Below are 26,203 nucleotides of genomic sequence, written 5' to 3'. Positions count from 1 at the left end.
CAAGAAAGGGAAAGAAACTCTTGTGGCTTCTGTGGTACTACATTATGATGCCCCACCTTTTCCTTCAGGAAACTGAAACCTGAAGAATGATGGTTTTCTGAAGATCACCTGCTGAGCTGGTGTCAGAGCCTGGAGTCAGCTATCAGCTCAAGGCCCAAAGTGACGTTCTCTGTCACAGAGACATCGTGCTCTACATGGGCATTGCAATCCTGGTGTTGTACCAGCTCTAATTTTCACTTAAAGAACAAATAAATCGGAGCTGACCTACCCATCCCAGTTTGAAGACGGGCCAAGTCACAACTGAGCACCATTTATGAAATAGTAACTGGAGCTCTGGCAACTGAACTACTATATTTATTCAGCCTGAGGTGAAGTCTGTTACCAGATAATTGCAAAGGGGAATGAACTTATTCCAGTAAGGTCAGTTTTACTGTTTCATCTCCTGCAAGCTCAGTTCATAGTTCCTGTTTGTTAACTGCAACTGGGCTGCACACAGAGGCTTTGTGCTGGGGGATCTCTCTGAGAGGTAGGATGCAACAGTGCCTGTCCCAAAGAATTTACAGGAGAGGATGTTTGTCTCATGCAGGTTAGTAGCAGGGCTTTTTGTTTTAGCAAAATGATGTCCTGTATTCACTGTACTTCTGTTAGGAAACACTCAGATTAGGGTGTTTTCTAGGGATTGTGTGTGTCTCAAGCAGAGGAGAAAGAAGAATTCTTTTGTGGGGGAAAGAACAGGGAAGCAAAGAAAGGTTTGGGCAGAGAAGAGCTGTGGCGTGGTTTGGCAATGACGGGCTGCTGAGGCAGAGGGGAGTGAAAGGGGCTGACACCCAAGAACAATCAATACGGCGAATGAAAAGTCAAGATCAAGCAGGCTGGAGGAGTGTCTGGGAAAGAGGGCTTGTTGTGCTGCTAGCTGTATGCAGCTGTGATCTCCACGCTGTCAGTCCCAAAACTACCAGCAGTTTCTCCTGAACTGGAACCATCTACAGAGAGGCTGCCAACACCGCTTTCCTGGACACTCAGTAGAGATGCTGGTTGAACTCCCATTAGAAAATTGGCCTGGCTTCTGGGAATAGAGCCGCTCCAGTCACACCCCTTTCATGCTCGCTGCTTTTGGAGTGGCCAAGCTATTGTTTGCAGGGCTGGAATTGCAGAGCTGCATACATAGAAATGAAACAAAATTCCCACACCCCAAGAGCTGGGCAGCAAATGTTCATGCCCTCAAACTTCCTGGGGGTGGGAGGTCGTCACCAAGCATGTGTGTGTGGATGGTCCTACTCACAAAAGCTTCAAATGACCCGCTGTCTGGCACACTGAACTGCAGCAGCACCAGGATTCTGCGAACAGTCTTGGAGCATTGCTTTAAATTCAGGTTGCCATACAACGTGAGATCTGTCACCTGCAGGATATGAATCCCTTCATGCTAGTACCTGTCAGGCTCATTTCTGCACTTAGTACCCCACTCTTTCAAAGGTTTTTATATTCCCATACATTATAGCTATGTCAGAAACATAAATATTCATGGATCAGGTGGACAGATGCTGCCCATTCTGGTCATAGCAGACATCTGAATCAGCCTAAAGGCTCCATACCTTCATCATCTGTTATGAGTCCAAATGTGATTATTATCAATTCCTGCAGAGAAATCCTGCAAGATACTCTGCAGTGGTTGGTTCTGGACTAACCAAGCTTGGGGACAAATTCCTTCTCGGCCCCACAGCCTTGAGACCTGTTTATCAGAAGCAAGAAGGCACATTTTTCTTGGGGAAATCTGACATGTTTTAAATAGTTGTTATTCCAGTACATTACTTTCTTCTTAAAAAAAAATCTTGCTTAGCTCTTGTGCCTCGTAGCACCCTGAGGCAGTGAGTTCAAGGTAATCTGATAAGATGACAATAAGGTCACATGTGGCGTTCTGGGATGTATTCTTGCTGTTGGGTTGTAGAACTGGGAGTTCAGGATCTCTCTTCTCTGTAGCTTGTTCAACATTTCTATGACAGCTCCTTCCATCTGTCTTCCCTCCAAGTCAAACCTTACTCACTGCTCTGGGACCTTAGTCCCAGAGGCCAGTTCCTCTGGGTGGGGGCATTGCAGCAGGGCTATATATGAATGTGCCAGGGAAATCCATCCTCTCCTTCCTCCCACTTCTGTCAGCTCTCCATCACCATCGCTTCTCCATGGTTCAACAGGATGGCAGAGCTCCCAGAAGGAGTCCAGGTGATGGAGGAATTCCCAGAGGTCTGCAGATTTTTGGGAAAAAAATAAAAGGTCTGCCTTTTTTGAAAAAGCAGCTCTTGCAGAACTTGGAGGAAGGCAGAGGGAGGAATGTTAAAGCCAGCCTTCTAGTGGGAACCCATAAGCAGTGAGCAGCTGCACCATCCAGCCTGTCTTGGTGCAGCTCCTCACTCCATTCCCTGAGGGATGCCAAGATAGCCCCAGCACGGATGAAGGCAACATGCCATTGGAAGTTTCCATTGTGTGACACAGTGCTGACAAGCCCTGGCCCTACAATGATTCAGTAGGGGTCCAGTTTAGCCTCATCCAGTTCTCTGATGGTAGCCATTGCCATAAACACAGGACTCCTGGAGCTGCAAGACAGGACTGAAGGTAGCACATGTTCTCCTGGACACAAAGATCAATGCTGGCTCTCAGAAAACCTCAGTGTGTGCTGAAATGGAAGTGGAAATGGTGCCTTTTCATTAGCACACAGGAGTACTGGCATGTGCCTGCTTCTGTGCCAACAGGTATTAATGCCCATCAGAGCGTGCCAACCAGCAGGCACTGTCTAATCCTGCTGTTGTATAATGAATAAGATTGTTGAATTGGGAAACTGAAGGTCAGAAAATGAGAGTGAAGCTGTCTGGAGCAGGGCTGCTCCACTGAGATCCCAGGGGACAGTCCCCTCAGGTGCCCTCCTCACTCTTGCTCCTGGGGGCCTGACCACTGGTCTTCTCTAGATCTAGATGCCTGTGTTCAAGGGGGAGGCTATGAAGACCGCAGCTGAAATAGAAGAGACAAGACCAATTGCAACTCCAGCTACTTCTGCCCATGTGTACTATATCTGGACACAGCTGGATATCAGAGTCCCATCAGTTTCCAGCCATTAATGAAAGCTAAGGTTGCTGCCTGACAAAATAGATGGCGGTTCTCCAAGGGATGAACCTTCCTCCCCTTCAGTCTGTTACAGGCCTCACAGTGTGACTGCACTGTGGGAAAGAGTGGGCAGCACTCAAGAAAGAAAGAATATCTATAATATTGTGGTGCTGTAGCACCACTGGCATGGAAAATGGAAGTGGCAGGTGGATGTCCACATTACCCACAGGTGAAAGATACAGGAATTGAAGGGAAAGTGGAAATGCAGGAGAAGCGTTTGAAGAATGCAATAAGCCCAAGTGGTTTCCTTGTTTCAGCTCTTTGTTATAAGCAAAAGCTTCCACCCCACGTCTCATCTCTCTTTCTCATTGTATGAAGAACTGAGGACTCTGAAGATAAGGATCATTCAATTCACAGAAGGAAGAAAGGGGTTGCTGCACTACTCTGTAGGGCCTCAGGGAAGAGTTGGATGCTGAAGACTTTTGGACTCTGAAGGGAACTGCCTTTGAACAGCCTTCAACTGAAGGCTGATCTGTGGTCTGAGGCACTCGGGGAGGGGTAAAACAGGGTTCTCAGGGTTGCATGAGATCCACAGAGAGCTGAATGTGTAATTAATGTCTCCAAATGCAGAAGAATTCCCTATCATCTGCCTTTTTTTGAAATTCTCCGTAAGTAATGTGAGGGAACCAAAAGCTTGAGGCTAACGCACAATACCCCTGTTAATCATTTATTAGTGTTTGGTTGGTGCCTGTAATGTGTGCATAGAGATGGCTCTGATGAGCTCTGAATTTCTGGTTCCCATCTGGAACCTCTTGCTTTGCCCAGACTTTGTTCAGACTTTGTTTACTGTCAATTAGCCATCTGGCCTATCACCAGGAAATTCATCAGTACAGGTATCGATCTGTGCAATTGATTTTGTGTCACTTTCTCCTCGGGGAGTGTGTTCACATGAGAATAACTCAGAAAATATGAAGTTCAGAATGCCACTGTGGACCCCCACAAGGGTTCTCTGCCCTGAAGACCTCTCCTCTCTGCCAGTGAATCTCTCTGTAAAGAGTTCAAACACATGTATCTGTTGGTACATTGACCAGCCAGGACCGAGACGGTTAAGAGTCCTAGGACGTACAAACTCATTTCATCTTGTTTAGGCAAAATGATACTTTTCTGTTGAAGAGACATGCCTGGAGAACATCATGATGGTGCCTTGTAAGAGCCAGCCCACTGGGGTCCTTGGGCAACATTCGCTCAGCTCAGTTTATGGAAGCAGAAGGGACTTGAAAGAAGCAGTCTGGTTCCTAGACAGGCTGGGTGGTGGGTGGTGCCTCTGCTCACGTCTCCTGGGTTCCCATGGGAAAGCTTGTATTCAAACCTCTCCCCTCAAGCAGGTCGTCTCCAGATGTCTGGGATGCCCCTGTCACCACCACCACCTTGGGAGCTAGCCTTGGGGAGGTGTTGTTTACAGGGGGGGAGCTGGAAGGAGGGAAGCAAGGGTGGAACTTTTTTTGGAATATGAAGACAAAGATCCTGAGCTGATTCTAGTTCGTAAAGCCAACGCTGATATCTGGTGCTTGGCCTAGTAAAACACAGGGAGTAAGAGGCTCTCTCTGATGTGAACAGTGGGGATCGTTAGCTGATCTGGGAGTGGCACGCATCTGGGTATGGCCCTGAACACCCATAGTCTACCTCCTCTCAGAGCCACTGCTTCCAGTCAGTGCCACAACCCGTAACTCCATCCCACAACCCACTGTAATCTAGGCCCTAACAAAGGTGTCTTGAATGTCTTACCATGTGGCCATGGAGTATGACTTTTCTTCAGTTCAGACTAGCTTTCCTTGAAGAAAAGAACATACTAGAGGGATTACAAAGAGAGCCAAGGGATGAGGTAAAAATAATAGGAGGAACATTTTCAGGAAGAAGAAAAACAGACAGCCAATTTAGAGAGATATTTATTTATGGGCTTACAAAAAGAATGGATGGAAATCTGTTAATAGAACAATTTTCTGTCTCTATTGTCTTCTGCTGTAGACATCCTAAATTTTGCTAGTCCCATTTCTCCACTAGGTATGAACTGGAGGACTTGCTAACAAGTGAAACCAAGCTTTTCCGTCCTCCTCACCTCAAATTTGGGTCCAAAACCAAGAGTTAGGCAGCTGGAATACATTTTCAATAGCTCTCAAGGCATCTGACGCTATTCATCCAGATGCACTCAGCTTCTGACAAGGGCTGCTCCACACGTATTTTGAAATCTACACTCAGGCACCAACATTTGGAAGGCTGGGCTGCACTAAGCAGCTCTCCTGCTGCTGCACTGTAAGGGAGGGAATAGGACAGAATCCAGCTCTCAGCTACTCAAAAGCAGCAGCCCTAGTCCTAGTGTCCACAGTCAGCACCAGCATTTGACAGCAGGTTGATCTTCAGGCATTTTTTGGACTACAGCCCTAATTGAAAGGATCTTGGACTTGCAGTCCTGCCCTGAGCTCCCCATCAGCCATGTCGATCTGGAAAGGAGACTGAGGGGAGCTGATCTCATAGTGATATTGGGCACTACTCAGTTCTTTGCGTGCACCTCCCTTTTTTGTCTTCTAAGCTTTTCAAACTAACATCCTGCACACACCAAGGGAAAGTGGGCTGATGGGGAGTACCTCAGTCCCTGCCAGAGCTGTGAAAGCATACAGGTCTTGTCACAGATGTTAGCAAAGGTTCCTTGCTGACATCTCTGTTAGCACCTTGTCGCTGCTGCTCACCTGGAGATCATCCCATTGGAAAGTCTCTGGGGATAAATCTCCACTGTGCGTTCACTCACAGCTCTCATGTGCTCTTCCGAACTAACTCCCCTCTTCCTGCTTCCCCCTTCCCAAAGACAGAGCTTTTCTCTGCTACATCCAGCCCAGTGGCGGCAGGCAGGGGCTACAGCCATGGAACTGCAAGCCAGGCTATATAGTTTGGTCAGAAACACTGAAACCCAGGTGCAGGGAGGGATAAAAATTCCCGTTTACTGCTGGGAGTCTCAGTCGCAGGATTCATATGTGAATAATAAGACTAGACAAATTAGATCCTAATTGATATCAGGCATATTCAATGGTTCTTGCAGCTGATGGATGTTTTACCTCTGAATTCATTGCTTTGTGGATTAGGACCTGTGGACAGAGGGTGCAAACAGAAACCAGAGCTGTAAAGTCTTATAGAGACCCCCCCACCACCACCTTGGGGAAAGAGCTGTCTTGCAGTACCATGTGCGAGGAGAAGGCACCCCTTCAAGAGAAAGGGAGAAATGCAGATGCTGGAGCTCATCCTCTGTTCTCTGCAGTGGGGTGGGGGACAGAACATGAGGTCTGGGGGATCTGGAGAAATTCCCACCGAACAGGAGAAGGATCTGCAATGATCTCCATGCCCTCCAGGGTCTGAACAAGTTTATAAAAAGAAGATTTCAGGCTTGAAGGAATGAGGGGCAATGGCCTCGTAACCTGCAGAGAGCAGGCAGGTTGTGGGACTCACCCCTGTTTTCAGGAATCAATTTGAACTGGATAAGTCTTTGCTGTCAGATCCTGGCTGTTCTTTAGGGGCACTGCTTGAGACTCAAAAAGGCCTTTTTTTTTTCTCCTCCCTCCCCATCTTCCCCACTTTCTTCCCAAACTCCCACCCTCTCCTCCCGCTCTCTGCTCACAGGCGACCAGCCCAGCTGGCGGCCGTGCGTGCCGTGCCAGGAGTCAGAGAGGCTGGTATGAGCTGGCTGCCGCATGGGTGAAACAGCACGTATGCACCGCCGCGCTGTCCCTTGTGCCTCCGGTTGCACAGCAACCCAGGGACACACGCTCGGGTCCCAGCCAGCTGCCAGGGCCAACACCTGGTCCTCATCACCCCTCCAAAAGCTGGAGGGTGCCGAGCATCCCTGATGTCAAGAAAGACTCAGCTGATGGTGCCCGACATGAGGCTCGGGGAGCACACAGCAAATGCTCCAAGTTCTTGGCAGGCCAAAACAGGGGCTGCTGGGTTTATTTATTTATTTTTGGTGGGGAGGAGGGGTATGGGAGAGAGAAGGTTATGATTTAAATATCTATCCTGTTGCCAACCAAAAATGTCAGCGGGGTGTTACGTTACTATTGACTTTGCAGGCCAGCACTTGGCCCCCCCTCGTCCCTCTATCTCAGCTCTCCCGGCGGTGTCTCTCACTCATCCGTCAGGGCTGCTATAAAGGGAAAGCAAGTCTCACCAGCCGACACTGGAGACGTTTTATTCCCCCCTTCCCCAGCTGAACCGGCTGGCCTCGAATAGCAGGGGAGGACGGGGCACCGCGCTCCCCCCAGCCCTCCCTCCCGCCAGACCTGCTGCTGGCTGCCTGAATGCTCCTTTTGATTCAAAGTTAATAGCCTGCCCTTTGCAAAACCGGCTTGCTTCCCAGCAGGCCCTGCAATGGGTGCTTCAGGTGGTGGAGGGTGCCAAGAGGGGTTCAGGGGAGCATAGATGTGCTCTTGGCTGCCTTCTGACTTTAGCCTGGTTTTGGGTACTTTTCGCTGCCATGCCACCTTAGCATTTGGCTTTTGCTTTCAGAGTATTTCGTGACTTTCAAGGGATTCAAGACTTTTGATCTCTTCCTCCCTCCCTTCACAGACATTCGGGTTGAGGTATCTGCTCAGCTGGGCTCTTCACAGGGTGAAATGAGATGAAAAGTCCTCTGCCGCTGCCTGGTGTTGCCTTTCATGGAGCTCTCCAGCAGGGCTCTTTCCAACAGTTGCAGGGCACACAGGGGCCGTGTAAGGTAGGGTGTGGGCTCAGATGTCACCCTTGACTGATCTTGAGCTACCGGTGGGGTACAGAGATGAAGTACCTAGCTGGGATCATGTTGCCAAGGACTTAGCTGCAGGGAGGGGAAGGTGTTGATGAAGGGGTCTCCTGGCACTAGCATGTGTAGGAGAGTGGAAAAGGCAAAGGGACCCTAAAGAAAAAGGAGCAAAGGAGAGCAGGAGAGCCATAATAACCCACACAGAGGTAGCTCACTTCTCCACACCCAGAGGAGGCCAGTTGAGCTCAAGAGACCCAGATCTTGTGCTGCGGTCAGGCTAGCTCTGGAAACCGCACTGCGCAGCACCTAATTCTGTGAATAGGCCCATTTGTCCTATGGGATTTGAAAGCTCTGTGTACTGTGCGTTAGAAGTCAGGAGGGGCACACTGGGAAAAAGATGGGCACTCTGCAAAATCAGGGGCTATATGTTAGCAAGGTTTGTACCAAAGGAAAAAAAAGTTAATGAAAAGCAGTGTTACCCTGGAATGACTTGGCTTGCTAAGCCTGTGGGCTCTGTTTGATTTTGCTTCTGATCAATAATACCAATCCATTTACTAATGTCTCTTAAATAAAGTGACCGGCATGGTTAAGCCACATAGCAGGACCTCATGAATGTGGGATCAGCAGGTAGCATGGACGGAAGCAAGGAGGGTGTTCTGGACTCTGGGCGCTTCCTGGGAGCTGAGGCAGTGGTGAAGAGACACCCAGGAATACGCAAATTAGAGTGTGTGGAGTAAATGAGGAGGTGAAATTTGTTCCGTGCCTCCTCCAATCAGTGTAGCAGAGAGTTCCAGTTGTTCCAGCCCAAAATCACCACTTTGTTGAGTTGAGACACTGGCAACAGCAGATTATCATCAAACTTTCATCACCCAGGGCTGTGCGTAAGCGTGAGAAATTTCAGCCCAGGGGGGAAAAAAACAACTCCAAATAGGTTCAGAAGGTTGCAGAAGCCAATGAAAAGAAGTGCTTAAAATAAAAGTGCCACCTCAACTGTTAAGGCAGCCAACGTGTAAGTGCATCCTGGCAAGGAGAAGAGAAATTGCATGGTCTGATGTGGCCAGTGCAGGGTTCCAAAAAGGCGTCCGACAAAGTACACCATCAAATGGAGACTTGTCCTTGTTCCAGCAGGGTATTGAATCAGGGCACTGTGAATCAAAAAGCCATTGGGTTGCCTACTGATTTAAAGAACCTCTTTCTGTCAACAGCTCTTTCCCTTACATTTTGCAGCCACAGGAGCAAAGCAGGCTGGATCATGCGCTGCGTCTCCTGTGAGGAGGTAGTGGTGACTTCATACCCCCCTTGTAGTATCGTTAGTGCTTTCCTGCCCCCCTTCCACGATGGAGGGATGGCACAAGGGTCTGATCAACACTACTGTGAGACAAAGTGGTCCCAGGTATACAGGACCATATAGCTCTCTACAGGCAGCCCAGCACAGATCTTGCCATGCCTGTGCTCCCCCAGCTCCATCTTATCCTTTCGTGCTGCACGTCCAGAAAGCGCTGCACGTCAGTGCATATTGCAAAAGGCCAACTCGTGGCAGCCCCTTCTAGTCCATCTCTAGGATTGCTTACTCCCAGCTTCCTACAGCCTTATTGCACAAGCAAGATACAGTGGCCAGGGTGGGAACAGTGCTGGTTTTAAGCCCCAAGCTGGTATGTCTACTCATTACTCTCTGGTATTCCTCACATCCCTGCTGCCTCTTTCTGTTTTGTTTTTTGCGTGAATGGAAAATAATTTCTCTTCCCTTCATCAAATAATCTCCTTCCAATTCCTCTAAGTGGCTTGCACCTTTTGTCTCTCCTTTCATCACTATCCTCCTCCGTGACATGGTTGGCTCCTCCTGTCATGCCCGATCCTGCCTTGCCTGATGGTGTCTGCATAATCTGCATGGAAAGCTCCTTGGGGAAAGAGGTCCATCTTGCTTGCTGTTTGTCGAACATCAAGTACACCTCTCGTGCTGTATAGATAATTAACAGGCCTCTGTCAAATGCACCCGAGAGCATACCTGCTCTTGAAGCCTCTAGCTACTACTGCTTCCATGACAGCACTTAGCTTCCCACAGAGGAGTCATCCTGGGATGTGTGAGGAGGTGTGGTAGAGGGATATCTGGCTGCGGTACAGCCATCACTCTGGGGAAACTACCCTGCAGGCGACAGGCTGCAAAGCTGAGTCACGGTTGCAGGGAGAAAGGTGAACTCCCCTTGCTGCCGCATTGTGTAACTGGTCCAAGATCTTCAGTGGTTGCTCTTTATTACTTTGCTGCATCAGACTAAGGGAAAATGCTAGCTTTAATGAGTTGCCAAGTCCTTGCTGAATTATGATAACTATTAGAAACACCAGCAAGAGTGATTTCAGAAAGAACAGGAACAGATATATTTGTGTATTAGCTCCTCAGCAATGTTAGCTGGCACTGACTGGGGCCTTCGGGCATAAAGGGCCACGTTGTAGTGGAAAGAGACTGGTTCTGCTTACAGAGGGTGCCTGTGCCCTGTACACCACAGGGCTGTGCACTGGGGAGGCAGCCAGATTTAAGGGAGAGCTGAGAGCAGGCTGTGGGCCCCTGCTTTCATGGAGCTGTCACAGCCCCCCCGTAGAGGGATGTTGTAACGTGGGGGGAGCAGTGGTGGGACTCCCTCAGTGCTCCCAGCCTGCAGGGGCATGTGCCTCCTTCCCAGACCCTGGTCAGACACTGAACCACAATACTGTGTGCTAAAGGCCAAGACTAGCTGTTTCCAGCTTCCAATGTCTGCCTCAAAGACAAGCCAAGGCAAGTCTCGCACGACTGTGGGATGTTGCACGTGGCAAGGCTAATGTTGGAAGGTTGGGTATTCACCTTTGTGCAGAGCAAAAAAAAAAACAACACACCAGAACAAACGCCAACCCCAGACATCTTTCGCTGCCAAGAACCATGTTTTTCTTACGTGATGCCATGCCAGGGGGGGGCTGCTCTGAGACCTAACCCAGAGTCAGTTGCAGGACCTAATAAGAAGCCATTTGCTACCGCAGCAGGAAATCTGTGTGCAGCCCGAGCCTGTGTCTAACGACACAGGATGGCAGGTTGGCACAGGAGCATGACTGATTCAGTTGTGTGAGAGGCTGATCATCCTCACAGGATCAATCTCTTCCTGCAGAGCGAGGTGCTTGAGAAGTGCCAGGAATATCATGGACTGATGTTTTGGAAACGGATTGTCTCAGTGGAAACCCCATTATGTGGATGTAGCTGCAAGAAACGTCTCATTTAGTATCATGCTATGAAAGCCAGGAGGATTTTATATCAACCAGAAGCAAGAGACACATCTCAGAAGGTAATCTGATGTCAGAACATACCATGGTGTTTGTGCAGGACTGTGGTAAAATTTTGTGGGGCACTTGGGTCAGCATGGAGTATGTTTCAACTTTGTTATTGTTCCAGGCCCCAGCACTATAAGAGTAATCCAGACACTCGGTGTTTGCAATACAGGCAAAAAAAAGGTTTCCTGAGCTTCAGACTGCTCTCGGTCCTGTCAACCCAACATGTTCCTTTTGCTAATATGTGTCTGCTCGGCAGCCAAAAGAAAAGAATAATACATTTGAGTGGAGGGAGTGGGGAAAAAATATTATGAAATAAAAGATCAGAGGATCAAGAGCACTTTTGAGGCTCAAACATGCCACACACAAGCTCTGGGCCTGTGGTCAGCCGGAAAACATCAGTTTAAAATTCCACAATAGCCCTGGTATTTAATCCTTCTAATGCAAATTCCCCCCACCCCAGTCCTAGATCGGCACTACTACTGTGGTGGCACAACCCGAGCCTTTAAGCCCTTTTGAAGTATGCAAGAGTCCCTGTTTCTCAGCAGGAGGGCTGGGAAGCTATGTCAACAATGTCAAAAATGTTCCTGTGATTACTGTACCTTTCTGAGCAGAAACCAGGAGAGAAAGCAATTAATACCTCCTAATCTGGCTCATAAATAAAACTTGTTCCCCGATGAAGTGTCATCTCTGTAGTCCCTAATTAGGATTAGGGTGGCTCTCTGTCACCTTCGAACCTGCAGTAGCGAAAGGAAGGACACCCATTATCTCCCTCTGCCCAGCACAAGGGTTAGATGTACACTTCTGCAAGTGAAGCCACATTTCTGAATGCAGTGGCAAGAGATACTCTGTGCCTCTGTGATATTCTCCATGGTTCGGTTCCCAAAGGAGCCAGATATTGCAGGACCTGGGCATCGGGGTCCTGGGCAACCCCTGTGCCAAGGAGCTCTAATCTAAGATGTACAAAGCGTGAGGCAAGGGGAAGGAGCCAGAAGGCACAAGTGTTGACATGCGATGGTGGTGAGAACTGTAGACCACTCCAGGCCAGACAGAGGGAGAGGCACAATGTGTATTGGCAGATAGTCCAGCCTTATCAACAGTTGAAGTGCATGCCAAGTATTTCCACCAGCCTCCCATGTATAAGCAGGGTGACTTCCTACCAATATCGGGAGCGAGACCTTTGAGGGCTGGGAGCAATGCTTAAAGACCAGCTCTTGGAGGGCACCTGAGCGTGTCTGCATTGCATGGTCACTCCAGGTTTTTGACATGTTGGTGCTTTGTCCTTGGGTATCCTGGGGGTCTTCCATCTGGGCTGCAAGAGAAGCTGTCTGCTCCAGAGCAGAGGGGAAGCCTCGGCTCTAGGATGACACATTGCTACTAGAGACCAGACTGAGCTGGAGCAGAGCTCAGACTTTCTCTCACAGCCCTGAATGAGAAGTGTAAAGACCACCCGTTTTCATAGAGAGTGAAACACAAGTGGTGAATGGGCTGAGAGAACAAATGCACCATACAGGACAGGCAAGGGAAACACAAACATGGTTGTGTCTTCTCAAGGTGTGGAGGGGCTGGGCATAGCTTGTGGGGTCATGGGAAGAGACAGATAAATACCTCAAGAGAGGACAAGTAGGGAGGTGATGGGATGAGCGTGGGATGGCAGAAATGATGATGGTGGTGGCAGGTGTATGAGGGAGGGACAGCTGAGTGCAGCCCAGGAGTGCTGATCTTGCCTTTGCAAGGTCCATACATGTGGGAGGTTTAAGGGTAGAAGGGGCCAAAGGAAGGAATGGGGAGGCTGGAGAGGAGCCAGCCATGGTCACCGTGGTGCTGGTGGAGAAGGTGGTCCCCACCCGCGGGAGCTCTGAACATCTGCAGGACAGGCCTCACAGCTCCAAGTGACAGACTATGGGTAATGAACAAGCTTATCTGCACCTTTTTGCTCAACAATAACACCAGAATTAGCCACTGAGGTGTAACCCAGGTCCCAGTTCCTTGTCTGAGACCTGAGCTCACCCACTGATCCCAGCTCCAGTACCTGCACACATGTGTGGAAGACAGCCAAGATGGGAGAGGAACACTTGAGGCATTGCTTTCTCAGCACCAAAATGGTGTTTCCAAGCTAACTCCACGGGCGAACACAGCCCTTGCCCAGCTCAATGCACCTTGCAGGGAGAAGCATGGCTTTGCTGGGAGCTCCTGTCTGCAGAGACCCAGTCACCCCTTGCCCTTCCAGTGAAGCCATGCTGAGGAGCTGTGGGACCCAAGGGTGGCCAAGCACACCTGTTGCCAGGGAAGAGTGTCTCTGCAGTACTTTAGAAGGGCCTGCAGGATGTATTGTCCCTGTTTGACTTCAGTAACATAAAAATCCTACCCCTAAGTGATGAAGGGAAAAACTATTTTGGAACCCACTCCACCCTTGCGAGGTGCCGAGTCGCCGACAGGCTCATTCTCCCTGCATGGAGAGGGGAGTAATGTAGGAATTCGTAATTCAGGAATTTGTGGTATAGCATTTTTCCCCCTGTTGACTGTGCAGGACTGTGATGAAGCCAGGCTTGGCACTACCGTCCCCATCAGCAATTCTGCTAAGAGGAATTTGGATTTTTATGGTCACTGATAAGATTAAACTCTTTGTTGCAGCTGTCCGAGGCAGACTCGGCTTCAGGCTGTGTAAAGGCACTTCTGTGAGGGCAGAGTGAAGGTAGTTTGGTTGCTCTCCTTGGGAATTCGCACACTTGCAAATGTTTGGATTTCATCTTGGCTGCAATCTTAACTCCACACTTGCTGGTGTGCAAAAGGCGTAGAGCTGTGGATGAAAAGGACAGGAGTCCCTTGGGGTGGGTTTCTCCCTGCTTTCCCACTGAGCTGTGCTGAGAGCCAAAGTACTCCTGCGCATCTTCTGCAGGACAGGTGCTGGGGGACAATGTCAGGCACAGCTCCTCTTCCTCATCTGTGGATGGTCCTCCTCCAGTGGGCCTTGGTGAGGGCAGGAGTGGGAAGATGATCAGCACCCTGTGATCTGCGGGTCTCCTCCTTACGCAACCCAGGGAAGCTCTCAAGGGTCTCCACTCAAGAAGTCTTCTGGGACTAAATGGCAGTCCCTGGGTCTTCTCTCCATTACTTGCCTGCAACATGCATTAATCCTCCCACTTCCAGAGTTGTAGAAATCATTATTCCCAGCAAATCCAAACAAGACCTTCAACTCCTACCTCGAAACCTTGGTTGCATGTTGAGTCAGCAGCCAGCAGGAGCCTGAGGACTTGTAAGTGCTCCTTCCTTTTCCCTGCCAGCCCTCTGCGGCACCCCATGGAGGGAGAAGAGCCACCTTTGCTTCCTTCTGGCTCCTCTTCACACCTGGAGGGTCATGCTACCACCACAGGGCCTGGTACATAGAAGACCTGGGGACCTGGGGAGGGCAGTGCTGGTGAAGATCGGCCAGGGGGATTGCTGGCAACTCTTCCCTGCTGTTTGCTTCCTCTGTTGGTGGGTGGAAGTGTTCCTGGGTCCAAAGTATGGGGCTGTTCAACATAACTCACCCTAATATTATAAACTTCTAAAAAATTACTCTTTATCAAATGAACCATGGCTCTGGGCACCAGCTCTCAGCTGTGCTCAACAAACTATATTTCCTTCTGTCTTAAACTCTACCTTTTCTTCTCCCTTTCATGTGCTATGAAGTCTAAATGGTAATGCAATGATTGGTCTCTGGCAGATGCACCCTGAGAGACAGAGGGCTGATTCACTTCACCTTTCATGGGAAATACCTTCCCTGACCTCACAGCCCACCCGTGGAGCAGATATTCTTTTGCTTAAAAATTTAGGAGAAGGTAATATTGTGACTTCGAGTTGTGAGATACCCTGTTCTGAGTCACACGTTGGACACAGGTCATGGTCTGGTTGAAGTGGGGCAGAGGGAAATGAGAAGTGCTGTGTCAAGCTAGTACAGCTCTCTGAGAGCTCGGCTGTTTCCTTGCATGAGGACACTGGATGTGCAGGAACCAAATTGGGCGAGCTGAGGTCCCCTGTACCCTTTCCTCCTGTACCAGGGAGGTAAGGTATCCAGGGACAGTTGGGCAGCACTGCTTCCATTTTAAGAGAATTATTCATAAGAAGCTCAGCATGCTGCTGCTTCCTCTTGCAGAGATGCCATCCTGGTCCTGCAAGTCGTCCATAGGGCATGTCCGCTTCCACCGCGGCACCTCGTGAGATAAGGCAGAGCTGTTAATCGGGTTTACAGGCACGAAGACTGAGGAAGTCATCTTTGCCATTGCAGATCAAGGCCCACGTGGCTCGCTCCAGGTATCACAGGGGCAACAGGCAGTAGGATAACAAGGTGGTAACAGAGGCTTGCCTCCGCCTGGGGCAGGGGCTGTAATCCCTGGTCCTCTCTCCCCACGGCCATGATGATACCATCAGGTGGCTACGGGGTGAGCAGAATGGAGACCGGAGCACTGCATCCTGCTGGGATAGCCACACAGAAGTCCTCACGGAGAGAGCTTTGGAGAGGCAGCAGCAGCAGGTGCAGTAAATGAGAGGAATAAATGAGATGATGAAATATTGGCAGAGCAAGATGTAAGAACAGGTGCTGCCCTATGTCAAATAAACAGGGTAGGTGTCAGAAGACCTTGCTCCTGGCCTCCTGGAGTCTAGTCCCACTTATGTAGGTGAGAACAGGGACACAATCCCGCAGCGTTTGAATTTCACATGATTTTAAAAGGATGTTCCTGGGAACAACGTGCAAAGCAGTGCCATGGCTGTCACCTGCACTTTGCCACGCAGGTCCATTAGTCCAGGCTACAAAGCAGTCACCATCCCACTATAGCAGTGCTCTCAGCCCAAGGTAGGTATTTAGCCATTGCACAGAGCGCTTCCCATCACACCAAGTGCTGGCACTGACGTTCAGAGCTGCAGCTCCTGGAGATGGGGGTCACACTACTGTCTGCGGGCCTTCAGCGATGTCAGATTTCAGCAGGGCTGCCACCAGCAGAGGTTCTGAAATACCAGTTTTAATTAAAAGCTGTATTTTCTATTATGCTGCACAGCTCATACATGCTGACTACTGCTCTTTCACCTCACCAGGAGTAAGTTCACACTCTTGAAAATAGGTCATGTGTCAGTCAGACAGAGCCCATGGGGGGGCTACGGCACTCACAAGCCAGAGCAAGGTTCAATCAGGGTAATGTATAGGAAACAAATGGAAGAGGACAGAGGGGCAGTGGGGGCAGTGTGGGGAGATTCTGGATGGAAACAAAGAGAAAGAGGAGATCTTGGAGGCAAGTGACGGAAAGGAAAGCAAAAAGAAGAGACAGGCAAATGTCTGTGATAAAGAAACAGCAGATGCCTTGCTTGGGATCAGTGTATTTTGGGTACTGAGTATGTCCAGAGTTCTCTTCCTGTCTCTTGTGAGCACCAGTCCATGCAGAAATGGCCAAGAGTGAGAAAAAAAGCTGTTGTATTTGTTGTGGTTGAAAAAAACAGTTGTATAAAAAGTTTATAGACTTAGCTGAAATCTCTCAAAGACTCCTGAGCAGAACTGCCCTTCCAGTCTAGACCTTCTCCTGCCTGATACAGCAACTCATACCAGCCTTTCTGACTAGGGCAAGTTCCCAGTTTTTTCTAAATGTTTTGCAATCATTGCTCTCCATATGAAGCCCTCCCTTCCCAACGCAAGGCAGCTGTGCATGACTACTGTGTTTCCTCCAGGGGCCCCTGAACTCCCTCTGCTGTGTTGGCATGATGGTCACTCAGGTTGCCGCAGGCAGACACATCGCAGCAGCCAGCAAAGCTCTCTGGAGCACAACCCAAGTCTAGCTGGAGCTGAAAGCTAGTAACTGAGACGTGATGGTCCCTTTCTTACTCTGCCAAGTCAGTCTCCTGGCCACAGAGGTCTGGTCTGCCGCTCCCTTGCTGGAAGGACATGTAAGGCTACTAAAAGTGTGCCTCCAAGGGGCCCTCACAGCAGTGGTGGCTTGCAAGTGGCATGTTCCCTCTGACCCTTCTGATGTTCACCAGCCCAGGGACTGCCAGCCTTCCAAGTAAGCTCAGGTGGTGGTTCCCCGTCCTGAGGTCGGCAACCATGGGCTGGAAGAGATTGGAGCCATTCACATAACACACGGGTGCCCTGCAAGAGGGGTGGCTGTGACCCCAGGAAGGGGGTGCAATGCAGGGGATACGGCCACAATCTCTGGTTAGCATCTTGCCCTCCCACTGATCAGGGAAGGAGAAGGTAGGGCTATGCCGCCTTATCTCCCATCACCTGTAGATGGCTCTTTCATACTCCAGTAAGGCTGGAGCAAAGCTGCCTCAGTCCAATACTCCTAAAAAGCTGCCAGTGATACGGCTACAGTGGCCTCCAAGAAGGAGGAAAGGAGAGGAAAATGACCCCCCTGTAACCTCCAAAACTATGTTTGGCTCACATGGAAGCAGAAAGGAAAGCGTAAATCCTGTGCCTGCCCTTTCCTCTGACTTCCCATGCCTAAAACGAGTAGTTGCTCGGCTTTCCCATGATGACGTCACGGAAGCAGAGCTGTTGGAAATGACCTCACGGTCTTGCCCTCCTGCCTGACAGGGGCACAGGGCTGCTGGGACACATGACTGCGGGGCTTTGGTAACACAAGATGAGAGCTATTCACCCCAGCTATATTAAGAACATTTCACAGGCTCCGGCCTCTTGGTTTAGTTTGCTCTCTGGGATCTGGTGTCAGCAGTTTTGAAAACGCTCCTCTCTCCAATAGCAGTGGAAATTTGTAGGCTCCCTGTGAGACCGAACCAGCACCCACAGGAGTGCCCAGAGTGCCAGAACAGGATAAACATAGCAGTACTAATTTTGGAGAGGTTAGGTGATCAGATAAGGAGAGATGAGGGCAGTAGCAGAGGGAGAGAGTCTGTGAAGCTAGTAATGTTAGGCAGGGAATAAGTGGGAAGGGATGGTTAAAGGGTCTCACCAGTGGGCTGCAAAAAGAAGCAGAGCTATTCGAGGTTGGTAACTGGCTGCAGAAATCTGCTTCTCTTGCAGTGTTCCCAACACAACTTCATAAGCCAGCTCCCAATGCATGCAGAGTCTGTCCACCTCTCATATCGAATAACCAGGCAGGATCCTGTGCTTTAGGTAGATGATCCAGTCCTTGCGGTGGACTAAATGATCTTTTCCACTGAGAGCAAGGATGCACGCTCACTTTGCAAGAGACTATGAAAAGTTTAAGGACATTCGCACTCAACGCCTACCTGCAACTGTGCTTCTGCTGGAGTTCATACAACATCCTACAGCTCTGCTGGTGCAGTGTTCCTCAGCCGAGGAAGGACAAACTCATCTGTTTGAGCTTCACCTACTGCTCAAACTGGCTTGCACTAAAAACTTTGCACTGGAACAGATGAGGGAGAGCTTACGTGAAATAGCCATCAGCCAGCAGGCAGTGACTGGCAACTGGACTGGGTAACATCTTTGCCGACTCCGTTTAGAACCACAAAAGGATGTTTGCCTCTGCCCTGAACAAATCACTCGCTGAAACAGCCTAAATCAGCTCTGGAGGCTCAGACATATGGTCTGTCATTGGAGACTGCCATGTCTCAGCTGGGCCAGAGGAATGGATTCTGTGCGTGAGCACCTCACAAATACAAGGTGAAGGGTGCAGGTTTCACCTCTGCCACCCAATGCATTTATATATATTTTTGGGGCCAGACTCTTTTCAGTGGTGCCCAGCGACAAGACAAGGGGCAATGGGCACAAACTGAAGCACAGGAAGTTCCAGCTGAACATGAGGAAGAACTTCTTCCCTCTGAGGGTGACGGAGCACTGGAACAGGCTGCCCAGGGAGGTTGTGGAGTCTCCTTCTCTGGATATATTCAAGACCCTCCCTGGACAAGGTCCTGTGCAGCCTGCTGTAGGTGACCCTGCTTCGTCAGGGGGGTTGGACTAGATGACCCACAGAGGTCCCTTCCAACCCCTACCATTCTGTGATTCTGTGATTCTGTGATTTGTCTCCTCACTTGCTGCGGGTGAGGAGCCTGGGCATGGCTAAGTACTGTGGCTCAGTTGATGCCTTGGAGCTCATGAAGCCATTACAATCAGTTGCACTTCTGAGCCTCACAATTTAAGCAAAAGAACAAGTGAGGAAATGGAAAAAGCAGATCACCTTTATCAGGTGGACACTGCCCCCTTTTAAATCCCAGTCAAACTGATTCAATGACTGGGGAGACAGTATTTCTGCTGATAGAAAGATGTCAGACCATCTAAGGCACGGAGACTCTTCCCACACAGATCAGCTGTAAGTTCACAACTTTGCCTGTAGTTCCCTGAGTTTGCTTCTGGGACAAGGGCAATTTCCCAGCCGTACCTGCTGGGAGAGGAGAGGTTCGTAAGCCACCTGGCTTCTAATTGGCTCAAGTGCCAACTGAGTTCGTGCTCTGAGCATGTCAGGGAGAAGCTTTCTTCAAACAAATGGGGGAAGGCAGGGGAGAGGAAAGTCCTTCCGAAGAGCTTCCACTCTGTAAATGTTTCCTGAATGGCCTCCCACTTTTACATGATTTGAGCATTCAGCGTGAGGACAAGTAAGCCCTGACAGAGCTTTGCTACAGGATCAGGTGCATGCTTTAGAGACAGAAATAAATATTGGCTTCATCTCCATGTTCCCTTATCATTAAACCCCTGGATTCAGCCTGGTGTTAGCCACTGAACAGCTCCCTGTGCCAAGACTCTGGACTGAAGTTAGAAATAGTGTTTAAGAGCTGGACAATGAGGTTACTGTGTCTCGCTGAGCCATCACAGATGGGATAAATGCTTGTGAGCCCCTCTGAAATGCTCCCTAAGGCTTACTTCACCCACATCTGCTTATTCTCCATTTCCCGCCACAACTCTCTCCCTAGCTCAGCTGGTTGCTAGGTGGAGAAGTGCCATGTACCAGTGACCAGGACATCGTGGCTGCTAGCGCAAAGCAAGTCATTTCTATTGCATTAATCTGCAGCTATGGTGCAACTGGGAGCCTGTATTCGTGTAGCTGGGGGTCATGTCCCTTTGCAGTTTACTGATGAATGGATGTTAAAGCACTAATGATGAGAGCAATCTGCCCTTGTACTCAGTCCCCATGCTAATGACGTCATCATCTGGTGTTGTTAGACACTATACCAAAGGTGTATTATTCCTAAGTTCTTTCTGAGAAGAACCCTGCTTTCTTGCGAAACAGAGCAGGAAAGACCACTACATGAAACCATGTGTTCAGATCCCCTGGAAATCAAGAGCTGCGCATGCAAGTCCCCTTTTTGTGCTTTTTCTAAATCTGCTCTTCAATAATTTGGTGTATTTTAAAAGTAATTTTGGGATGTTCAGTAGCAAAGAGCTATATTTTGTGTGACTGAGAAGGCAGAGCTCCACTGATTTGGTCCCACAACCAGCTGACACTTTCCATGTAGCGATTGTCTTACTACTTGTAAAGGTTTCTCTCTGAGCATCCGGAACAGAATGTTACTCTGACTCCTGTTCCTCAAACTGTGATTCACTTATGGATGCTTATCACCCCACCTCACTCCTCATGGCTATAGAAGTAAAGGTTAGAAGCATGAGAGCTTTAAAGCTCAGCCCCCAATTCAGAGTGAGACGATGTGTTTATCCCTGATGCAGAACTGGATGTTCCCCGGACGACTCCTCTACGTAAAGCTCCAGTAGCAGAGGTGTCAGCTCTAGCCAGACTTTTCAAGTATGTCCTGCCAATGCTCTTCCCTGCTCTCCCAGTGCTAGTGAAAGGTTTGGATCTGGGATTAGAAAGGTCACCAAGCCTTTTTGTGGTAGCCTTAGCTAGGTCATTTATTTAAGCAAAATTAATTACCAAATCAGTTTTTTCTAGCTCCAAGGAGGGCATGGTGCAAACTTAGAGCCTTCAGAGAGACAGTTGAACTCCAAAAGTGAGTTAGACTGAATCTTTTTATTCACACAGTTTTTTCTCTCAAAGAACCTCCTATCCAAAGGGATGCTATCATCTCTCATTTTCAGGTGCACACATTTTGCAACCTGGGATTTTAAGGAGACTCTCAGAGAATAGGACACCTGCTTCTAATAGCATATTCCCGTAAGTGTCTTCCCTTAAGTTAGACCCCTGTTCTTCTTATGGTTTGTTTTCAAATATACCTCATGGTAAAGTTTTCTGTTCCTCTGCTACATAAAAGCACATGACCCTTTTATGCTGAGTCTTCCTACGTGGCTGGTAGCAGTGAAGTTCAGGTGAAGAACAGCACCAAACAAACAAGTTTATCTCAATAATTCTGGCTGGCGGAAGTTAGCTACAGGAAGAGCACGCATGGTTTTTGCTCTATGCTCAAGAGAGGGCAAACATTCACATATCTGCAAGCCTTCCATTTTTTTTGGTGTGAAAGAGTTTTTGGCACATGGGGAGGCCCGTGCCTAGGAGTTTGTACATGTGGCAGCAGAACCTTGCGTGTGCTCATCTCAGCTAACGACAAAGAATCAACATTGATTAAAGCTCTTCTTAACATTTGAGAGCACATTTTCCTGGATATATTAAACTGTGGTCGAACATCATCCACATGCTTTGCAACAGCCTCATTAGAAACAAGACAAAAATGATGGAAGTTTTGAGCTAGAGCAAGGGTGTGTCAGGCCTTTGGATCTGGGTGTGTAAACAAGGGCACAACAGATTTTGCAAGTATAAACTCTGCAGACCTATAAGACTAAACTCCTGTGACATATTTATGTTTCCTGATACACAAATCACATTGACTCTCACACTCCCCTATCACGCGGAGTCACCAGACTTCAAACGGAGTGGAGGAGGCAGCTGGATTCACTAAACAACGTCTTGGGCACTATGAACATGTGCCAGATAATAAGGGGAGAATCGCAATTAAAATGTCAAACGGTATCACATTTCCATAACAAAGTCAGAGAGGATTTCCCTCTCTGTGCCATTCCTTTCTGTTTAACTTGTTTAGGGAGCTGAGGCTGCTCTTTCCATGCCGTGGTTTTCAACCCCTGCAAGACATATGAGGTATATTGTTCTTGCAACATTTGCTTCCTTCATGAGATAATTTGTTGAACACTCGAGTAAAACTGTGTAACAGAAGGAGCCAAAGTTGTCTCAGAGGAAACTATTTAAAACCTCCTGCTCAGCACGATGCCTGCTTACAGAGCGCTGCTTTTTGCTCTCCGCTCTCCGCTCTCCGCTAATAATACCTCCACTTCTTTCTCCTCTGGACCTTGGAGGGCTTTCTGAATGTGCTACACTCTTACAAGGTATACAAAGCTGATTTGTGTATGAAGCAAATAATGGAAATTCTGATTTGAAATCCAGTGTTGCATAGGCTCACTCTCAAGATCATTGCAAAGGTTTTCTTTGACCTTTAAACACAGACTCCACGCAAAAGCTTGAAGCTGTGCTAAGGTTGTCCAAGACTCAGATAAAAATGGAAACTATGCGGAGCTTCAGGTGTTTGGCAATGATAAGAACCACTTTAGACCTAAAAATTAATGTCTCTATCAAGCGCTCCTCTCCTGCCCACCTTTAAATCACATGGTGACTTGCCAAAGAGGGAAGAACTAGACCCTAAAACAGGAAAGAAAAATTTCAACATAGACCAAATATCTACTTGGGGAAAAAATGCTTTCCAGGCAGATTTTACTGCAATTACTTAATTGAGTGACCATTTGTACAATGTCTCAAGGCTACTAGTGCTATGAGCATTATCAACTGTTGTTTAGTGGTTGCTGTTACGTTTGACATGCAACTGGGAACCAAGTTGCTTCCCATAGCAGCTGGGTCTTGTCCCCTTGAAGAATATCTCAAGCTCTGAGCCAGCCCTTCCTGACCTCCATAAACACATCCCTTGCTTTTATATACTGTAATAAAAGAGGCCTCTGTCTTTTTTGCCTGCCTGTGGCTGCCCTGGCCTTGCACAGGCACATTCAGCAGCTGGGCGTAAGTTTGAACTAAGGGATTCCTGCGGCAGCACCATCTGTGAAGGAAAGGGTGTGGAAACAGATGCTACCAGATAATGTCTGAAGCCACCGAAGCTGCCTCCCAGCCAGGAAGTCCCAGGCAGACAGCAGCCCACGTTCCCAGGCATCCTGAAGGCTGTGGACCTGCTGAGCAGAGAGTCATCAAAGAGGATATGGTGCAGTGTTTCTTCCTCTTGGAGCAAAACTGGAAGGAGGCTCCAGACCTTTTTGTCACAGAAGACTGCGGAAGCCCTCCATGGTGACATGTACCAGCACCTACTCACTTCTTCTGTGGCCCTTCTGAAATCCTTCCCCCACCTGCCGCTGAAGGAACAGAACACCATGGAAGATGAATGGCCTGTTGAAGAAGAGGAGCAAGATCTCTCCATGTAACTTGCATGGTTATCCCATTGCAGAGACACCTTTGTGGCATCTTGTGAGCTCAGCTATTCAGCCAAAATGGAGAGGAAGTGATTAAAATGGATGTGAGTATCTCTGTTCTGCTTTCATCCCAGTGCTGCAATGGACTTACCTGAAAGAGCAATAGGCTCTGCACAAAATAAACTTTAACAGGTAACTCTGCTCCATTCCCACCATCACTGTCACTGGTTTCCTCTCCATCTTCCCTGCACACACCACCTCTCCATCCTGCCACATCTGCTCTGGCTTTCTGCTTCTCCCTAAAGCAATTCAGGATCACCCACAACATTTTAATGGGGTTTCTCCAGAGTTCAGCCATCAGTTTACAGGCACCTTTTTTGCAAGGGACATTTTTTTATGCGAGGTGTGAACTCACCATGTCTCCCAAAGGGCTCCAAAACTACCTGTAAGTAGTTGGTGACTGTAACACGACAGATTGCATTTTCACTCACTGCCTTGTCCAGCCCTTTAGTATCAGACTTGTCCATCCCGAGGTGAGGGAGCCCCTTCCCCTGGTCGGTGCGTGTTCCCACACTCATGTCCAGCCAGGCACCAATGACCACACAGCAGTAGCAGCCCAGGAGTCAGCTGGCGTGACAGGACTTGCCTCTTCAGCAGACCCTGAAGCCCACACCAAGCTTTTCCTTCTCCCCACTGTCCAGCTGTGAGGTCCCCAGCCCTTCCAACTGAAACTACATCTTCCTCCTTTCAAAGCTGGGTCACACTGAAATCTCGTGCACGACCTTTGCCAGTAGCTGCATCTCCCTGAAGCACTCTCGGCCGGGACATCTGTTATATTGTGTCCTGCAGTATCTCATGATTCATCTCCATCCTCCCGCGTAATTGCAGGCACAAAAACACTGGGTTGCAGATCGGTGGTTTGGGCCCATGAGCATCACAGAGATATGCGTCACCCCCCTCCCACGGGAACTCCCTGTGACATTTAACAGAAAAACGTAACCTTGCCCATGCCTGGCAATTGCTTGGGCAGGTGGTGTCTGCTGGCGCTGCTCCTCCTTTCACCAGCCTCGACCATTTTACAGTTCCCAGGTTTTCCACCCATCTGTTAGCTACCTCCACCTTTCCGTTGCCTCCAGTCAAGTGTGGTGATTGTCACCGTTTTGAAGGAGATGTCTTCTTTCCAAAATGTGTTCAGGTCTGAGCACGCCAAGATGTGCAGGGAAAGAATCCAGCACCAGACAGCCCCAAATCAAAAACCAGTGACACCCTCCACATCCAGTCCAACAGCAGGTTTACTTCCAAGTCCAGCAAAGATTTTAGTTGTGGTGCGCAGTGTGAACATGTCCAAAGGTGTTATGCCTATGAATTCCACAGGTTTCTCTGCTGAAGGTTAGGAAGAGGAAAGGGCAGGGCTGCATTTCAGGACTTTATTTTCTACTTCACCTTTCTCCACATTCCAATGCTTCATCTCTGCCCTCAAAACAGACAGGCAATTGCCGTGGCACATCTTCCCACAGCGGCGCCCCACGTGCTTGTCCTTCCCTGCTGATAAAGGAAGACCCACCATTGCAGGTTCTCATCATGGAGTGTCACCAGTTTAGTCACAGTATTTCACCACAGAGCCCAGAGACATGCGCATAGAGTGGCCAATGAAACCATTGTGGCTTTTTTATAATTTTGTTAGTATACCAGACAAGGATAAAGGGCCACAGCTGCTGGCTTATCTTAACTATCCAGCATATGGGTGATCCCACAGGACCACCGCATCCCAGCCACGTACAACAGCTGAAGCTGCCATTTTAACTTTTGCTATATGCAGGCTATTTGTTTTTTTTGTGAGAAGGCTGGGAGGTTTTTTCACGAGTCTTGTGTATATTGGGTTTCTTTTTGAAAAAGTGGAAGGGGAGACAAAGAGGGCAGCTAATGCTGGAAAGCGTTGCTTGCCTCAGCAGTTCCCTTCAGCCATGTGGGGATTTCTGTTCTGAGGGGACACCCACTATTTGTCCCCACGGCTGCCCCAGGTATCCTCCAGGCAAAGCAGGAGCACAACACAATCCCCAGCCTGGCAGCCCGAGCTGTTAATTTGCAGATGGAGAGCCAAGGCGCACAGATTTCTGTGCAATCCTCCCTCCCAAGTGTCCTTTCCGGAACTGGGACCAAGCAAAGTCTTTTCCAAGTCAGACAGAGAGCCAGCGGCAGAGGTGGTGGCTCTACCCCAACCTCCTGCATCCTGCAGCAGCTCTAAGGAGGGTGCTGGTCCCTCCGCATACTCATAGGCTCCCCAAGCCGCTGAGCACCCCTCCAGTCCTGAATGTGTTTGTCCTCTCGCAGGTGGAGGCTGTTTACAGTTGGGGAACCAAGGCTGGCTCTGTGAGAAGCCAACGTTCAAGGTCACTCAGGGAGCCCAGGGGACAGGAGGGAACCGGTCCCCAGCCACCCTAGTGCCAGGTTAGCACCACTGCCACTGTGTGGGTAAAATATTTCCCACCATCTGTGCTGCCTTCCTAGAAACAGGGAAGTCACTCCTGGCCCCTTTCTGTCTGCCAGGTGCTGAATTTTTTTCTTCCTCTCGTTTCTCATGGAGTCAATACAGAGAAGAGTGGCTCTGAGCCCCTCCTGAACTGTGCACCGGTATCCCGGGAGACCTCGACGTGGTTCTGAAAAGAGGCTGTATGTGCTTGTTTATGTCTCCGAGACAGGGCCAGGGGCTCGCTGTGCAGACGAAG

The 26,203-nt window shown here is 49.1% G+C and overlaps 1 long non-coding RNA gene across 2 annotated transcripts in view; it reads left to right on the top strand.

Annotated features, from left to right (window-relative positions):
• The first annotated feature begins 481 nt into the window (after positions 1-481).
• LOC142360455 (uncharacterized) overlaps positions 482-26,203 on the top strand; it is a 64,940-nt gene continuing 39,218 nt past the window's right edge. For both annotated transcript variants that reach the window (XR_012763065.1, XR_012763066.1), the window contains exons 1-2: positions 482-586; positions 11,005-11,178. This is a non-coding gene — a long non-coding RNA (uncharacterized LOC142360455). The remainder of the gene's footprint in view (positions 587-11,004; positions 11,179-26,203) is intronic.

Source organism: Opisthocomus hoazin, chromosome 2 (genome assembly GCF_030867145.1).
Source record: "Opisthocomus hoazin isolate bOpiHoa1 chromosome 2, bOpiHoa1.hap1, whole genome shotgun sequence".
NCBI classification, from domain to species: Eukaryota; Metazoa; Chordata; class Aves; order Opisthocomiformes; family Opisthocomidae; genus Opisthocomus; species Opisthocomus hoazin.
This window is presented reverse-complemented; position numbering and strand designations above follow the sequence as displayed.